Below are 6,474 nucleotides of genomic sequence, written 5' to 3' on the forward strand. Positions count from 1 at the left end.
GTTAGAATCTTTCGTGGGATTTTTAAGTCAGCTAGTTCGAGACTCTTTCGAGGGAGATAAATGCTAGGCCTGTTTTTGATTTATATTATTCGGTGTTCAACTTTGGTCCACGTGTAAGGCCTGAAAGTGCCTAAAAAAGGACAAGTAACGAAAAAGCAGAAAAAAACTTTCGTAGATTCGCAAATACTTGCTGTTGCAATAACGCAGCATAATGTTAACGGATCCAAAAAAAAAGGGGCCATTTTGATTTTCGCGATACGATAAAGAAAAATAATAACATAATTTCTGGTGCGTTCAATAAATAATGGGGAAAAGGGAACATCGGAGTGTTAACTTACAGTTTTGGCAAACTGCGTTCACATTATGTTCTTATCTATGAATGAAGTAATGCGATCTGCATAGATGCGTATACGTACGTATGATACTCCCACTAGGCTATCCTGTATGTGGCCCTTGTATTTGTCTACCACTGCGAGACGAGGTCTCGCCTCGACAAATTTCTAGAGTTACGATCTAACCTTCTCAATGCTCGCATGGAACAGTCTGATTGGCCAAGGAAAACCAGGAAATGTGATGGCGTGAAACTGCATGTTAACAATCGTCTTAAAATGCATTCGAATAGCAGCCTATACTGATCAGTTATAACAGCCTGTTTGCTTACTGATTTGTACGCAAACTCTTTTATGGACACTGAATTGTTCAAACCGTAAGAGGTCGAAAAACTTGACAGCTATCCTGTAAACTGCTTACCGACAGCAAGCGAGCACTGTTTCAGAAAAAGGCTTCCACCAGTAAGAAATGGTTTCGGTTAGGGCCCTGCAACGGTTTGCAGTTTTCTCTGCGGTCTCCTTTCTTAAGTCATAGTGTAACATATGTATGGTATGCTTCTGAAAATCATATGGTGTTTATTCTGATCTGCAATTTCGTTAGTATAAATAGATTAGCTATGCATCCCATTAGTGGTCCATCCTATGGCTTTCTAGCTACTATGCACATGCATCACCTTCTCTATGTTTCATTACGTAGATTCCTGTGCCTTGAACGGCAGCATAAATTGGCTCGAATTAGTCTCCATTTGTTCAGCTAATCCTTTTTAACGACGAAAAAGATCCATTTAACGACGGGAGTACCGAATGTAAAGCTTAAAATATTTCTGAGATAGACAAAGTTCCCCATTCAGCCCTGTCTTCCAGTAAGATATTTGCAATATAAGTACACATACGTCTTTGTTCCGTGATCTTGAGAAGAAACGTGATTGTTATGAAGCAATTCCGGCCTGCTAGTCATGTGACTTTAACTAGTACGTGCATACGTCTGCTAATGTATATGCTAGTGTACTTTTTTTGTCGATGAATATATTTTTCGAATAACTTTTTTTCTGAATTAGTAAGTGTACCGCTTGTATAAAAAATTGTGGTGTTGCAGTCGACATGAGATGAAAAGCCAATCTTCAATTTGCATTAAATGATATAATACATTTTTTTTTAAAGCCTCAAACTTGATAGAAGGAAATACTTAAAAAAAAAAACTAAAAATATTTACTGTTTTAATTAAATACAAGCTTATTTCAACCTATATCAATTTTTCAATGGTGTTTTGTATATGCTAATCCTATCAAGGTGCTGTCTGCAGATTGATCATATTTTTTTAAACCAAGGCAGGCAACATTGAAATACACAGAAGGGTCACATATAGAGACAAATATTTATGAACTTTGAAATGTTTTCGACAACTGCTACGAGTAACCCCCAAAGTAAACACCCATAAAGACGAATTAGAATCACAGCGATTTTCTGGCCCAAATACTCGGAACATGTCATTTGGACAGTTGAGCTAACAAACAAAGAGAAAATGAAATATGATTCAATCAATTGGTGACCGAATTTGATATGGCTGCTGTTTCATATGTATTTAAAACAATGTTTATTCGCAGTTAAGAGCTGTTTTCATACCACCGAACCCCATTCGTACTTGTACTTGACTTTCTCATGTGCCATTGATTCACAAGATAGAGATACATTTTAAGTATGTCATATGTTTGCCCCAATCGTTGATATGACGATATCGTAATGAAAGCGGCGCTCTTATTCCGATGTCGCAAAGTCCAGCAAAAGCTTGTCCTTTTTTGTGACAGGCGATTCTAAGGTGCCAGCTTTCTCTCTCTGTGCATGGATTGCACAATTCATTTATCTGGATACATAATTTCTGAGACATTCTTAAGTTTAAATCTAATCTGGCTGAGTTTTAATTTCCTAGACTGGTCTCCGAAACGGTACATTATGCACTATTTCTTTGAATTTGGAAGATGTGCATCCATCCAAGAGCCGCCCAGCATTCTATTCTGTCGGTTACGTCTCGAAACACAAATATAATTTGCCTAAACTCACAAAAACTCCCTTTATGTAAGCTTACACTTAACAATTAACGTTCTAACCAACAAGGCCGATTGGTTCAATCAAGCTGCTGCAAGTAACGGCGTATACGACAACCGGAGAAACGCAAAAATATCTCTATTAATGCAATTATAAGTGGCAAGCAAATGCTTCAAAGATGACCGGTCACAGGAGGCAACAGAATTAATTACTATTTACCCGATTTCAGGAGTGTTTCATGCGATAAGATTTTCATAAACTTGAGATAACTACCAGGAGGCATCACAAATCATACAAAGTGGCTTGATCACACCGGAATAAATAAATTAGTGGGAGTAAGTTAAAGATTTTAAGTAGTCAAATGATCATTTCAAATGAGAATTTCTGGAACAGTGGTCTAAGTCGGGAAATTGTTAGCTGCACTCCATTCAAGATACAAGGGCACGTCGGTAAATTTGTCATAAGTTATATGTGAATGAGAAGGCAAGGGAAAACAGACATTTTTAGAATACTTCTGTTGCATTTTACTTATTTTTAAAGTATACCAGTCATACATTTCTCTGGTAAAACGACAGAGCACAGTATAGTTGCCGTGATTTAAATAAGACTGCCCGATGATGCCAGCCATGCTAATATTTCAAAATTTTTTCGCCGACAGTGAATCGTTTAAGCACGCTTCTTCTGAAAGGGGGCCAGTTGACTTCCGAGCTCAGAAAACCCGAGCACTGCGCAGAATGCCCCCTCTATCGCCACATTAGACACTGATTGCAGAAGAAAATCATCTATACTTAAACAGAGATCATAGTGAGCACCGCAGTGCTAAGTGTGGTACGCAACTGGGCGAAAGTTTAATAGCAGACCCGCATCAATACGCATACTTGCGTCGTCGAGCCAAAAGCCGGTAGAAGTTGACGCGACAACGTGTAGCCAGACTCCTATTCCTGCACGATACACGTATCAGTTACAGTCTTGTCAGACTGCAACCCCCGGTAGAGTTTTCCAATACGGTAACGTATTTTTCCTAGAAGAGAATTTTACACTAGGTCCCGTCAGTGGTCAGGTCAGTCGATAGCTATGTAACCCTGTTGGAAATGACCTTCTCGACGACATAAAGCCTGCAAATACGTACAAGGACTGCCTAAAATTAAGCATCGTCTAGTACGAGATTCTAAACAATCTCTTTAACAGAACGAATTGCAACCGCGTAACAAGCTTGTACTGTTGAGACTAGCTAGGTAACTAGTAATAAACGACATTCGTCTGAACTTTTTCTATGAAGCTTCTAAGTCGACTAACATTCGAAACACACCCTTGACCGCTTTTTTCAAGCGACTGAAGTGAGATGCACTTCAAATGGAGGCCAAGGACAACGTCTAACCAGGGCCATCAGGTCCGGTACCAGGATAAGTCAGGGCCGGTACAGCGTCAGAGAGGTTTTCTCTTAGCGTTTCTTAATTAATCAGTAGATACAATTCTAGCAAGACAAAATTCATTTCAAGACCCTAAAGTCAGAAATTACGCAGTCGCAGTCAATTAACTCCTAAAAAAATACGGGCATTTGACCACTGATACGAAGACCGCTAGCAATTGCCTAATCAAGCACTCTTTTCAACGCTGAAGCGAACTGCAGATAAATCTGTCCCACATGTTTCGTCATCCAAATTCTAGAGGTTGCCTATGGGTCATCTTTTTACCCCTATAGTAAGCATGATCCTTTGTGGCCTTAGTATCACTTGGGAACTTTATGTGTTTAATGTCTTAAATTGGAAATACCAGGTGGTTCAGTTACTTATATAGATTATTTCAGCTCAAAGTACTGAAATTGTATTTTTTTAAGAGTTTTTTTTTATCATGTTCATGAAGTTGTTATAGTGCAGCAACGCTGAGGGCTATAAATTACATTTCTCAAGACCGTCTCATGGTATCTAAATTGCTTAGGTCTCAGGACTATATCTTTTCATAACTGTGCCTTGAAGTGTGCGTCTTCGACTATGACTTCAATTAATAGTCACCGAAGCATTCAATGAAGATCAATACTTTAGAGTTACAACGTCTTAGTTACATAATCGAGTATGTATGAAAAGATTACAAACTACTATAAAAAGTTCGAAAGCTATTTAAAATAGGCGAAATCAAACCCGGTTGCTAGTCAATACATATCTACACCTTTCAAAAAAAGGAATATCAAATATATACACTCGTATTAGATTTTTATTAGAGAATCGTTTTATAACAACCTATATTTATTTGTGATTAACAATGCGCTTTAACATGACCCTTAGATCACAAGATATGAAAATGCCCTAGGAAATGTCACTCTTTTTAAGATGGCACAGGCCGGTATGCCCTGAAACGTCGTGACGCTGCTCACGGGCATTTTTCAAGTTAACCAAGTTCTTTTTTACTATAAGGCTATCGAGTTCGACCCTATTAGGCACATCTAAAGGATGGCCTAAATCCGCTTCTGTTTACAGTGATCGTCAGCGATCTACGGTTATTGGCCAATAAGACCATCTAAAAATTCCACATATTGTCAAGTTGAATCAAAGACACTTTCATACACGAACAAAATATCTGCCTGGGGCTTTTTTACCTAAAAGCTGCCTCTATCTACTTTCTAATCACGTGACAATACTCTCGCTAGAAAGCAATTTTTGAGCTGCTGTAAAAGAAAAGGCACTAAGATGTATGCTGCAATGGTTTTTATTACAGCATGCGAGCCATTATGTACAATTCAGGCATTCGATTTCGTCTTCATCCGTTCCTACAGAGACACAGAGGATTCGAAATGTAATACAGTAATTAACGTTACTTTCATCAAGAAAAACTGGATATACCGAAACGAAAATGGTATATAAAGCATCAAAGAGACAGTATCTTTCTCGAAAATATTCTTAACTGCATCAGAGGGTAGTAGAACGCAGAGTCACCGTAAAACTGTCCAGTATCGTGTCGAAAGAAATGAATTTCACTATAATAAATCAGCCCAAAAAGTCTGGCTAAGCTACGTACAAAGGTACACTCGTTTCAAGTAGACTAAACAATTTCAGAATTACGACGGGGTTTGTCATACAGCTGAACCAATTTTAAGATTGCTACCCTTAACATGTCTACAGGGTCTTCGGAGAAGATTCGACAAGCCATATGCAATCCACATATGCAAGCACAATAACGGTGTAAGTCGTGATGTCGAACCACGGTGCAGGAGCCCAGCATTTCGCCAAAGGAAAGATGAAAAACGATGATACCGTTGGGTAGTTAAAATGAAAATACCCCGGGTACGACAGTGCTTCGTTGATAGAAGCTTCAAATTAATGCATAACAAGTTATTGTGTCATGTGACAAAATGTGTCTCAGAAGCATTAATTGGTGCTGAAGTTCTGCCATGGTCTGGCAATTCACACGACATGAGTCCGATCGAAAACGTGCAGCATTATGTCAAACGGTCGGATAAGGGATTACGGACATCTCACAACAGCTACTAGTGTGGGATGCACGCTACATGCATGACAAAGATGCAGGAGAAATGCATTCGGAATATGCCGAGTCTAGTATTAGCAGTGATCGTAGCCAGGACTGGGAGAACCAAATATTGGTATCAGTAAGTACCTTCTTTTCCACAGCAATTTAACAATGCTTCTTCAGCAACAGCGGTGGCACATTTGCTATCATCAGGAACCAGTAGGGGGTAATTTTAAGAACATAAGAAAGGTATCTGCACACAGATATTTAATCCGGACGCTCAGCCACTTTGGTTGAAACTGGATAATGTGTGAGATCTCTAGATGGCCTTCCTCGACTGATCCATCATTGTACCTAGCGAGAGAAATCAAGAAGCGACACCTGGTAGTAAATTATCTTCTGTAAGTGCTGTCCCCTTGTTTATCATGGGATGGCATTGTATCCAGTGGGAATGGAAATCTTTGAAAGATTTGTCAACGAACTCGGGCCCACTATGCCGTATTTGCAGCATCATTTACTTCTTAGTAGAGTAATTGGCTGTTTTACGCGTTTTATTTCTGCACGTTTAGAGACGCGTGTTGCTTACTGAATATATATTAATCTTAATCAAGACCTAATCGAAAAATATATTCAACTTAAT

At 38.9% G+C, this 6,474-nt stretch overlaps 1 long non-coding RNA gene across 1 annotated transcript; it reads right to left on the reverse strand.

The window, feature by feature from the left end:
* Positions 1–5,057: 5,057 nt before the first annotated feature.
* On the reverse strand, positions 5,058–5,964 carry LOC147757157 (uncharacterized). The gene is made up of 2 exons (XR_015324423.1): positions 5,385–5,964; positions 5,058–5,136 (listed from the first exon to the last, which is right to left on the reverse strand). It is a non-coding gene; the product is annotated as an uncharacterized LOC147757157 (long non-coding RNA).
* Between the last annotated feature and the right edge of the window lie 510 nt (positions 5,965–6,474).

Source organism: Varroa destructor, unplaced genomic scaffold (genome assembly GCF_002443255.2).
Source record: "Varroa destructor unplaced genomic scaffold, Vdes_3.0 BEIS01000003.1, whole genome shotgun sequence".
In the NCBI taxonomy this organism is placed as follows: domain Eukaryota; kingdom Metazoa; phylum Arthropoda; class Arachnida; order Mesostigmata; family Varroidae; genus Varroa; species Varroa destructor.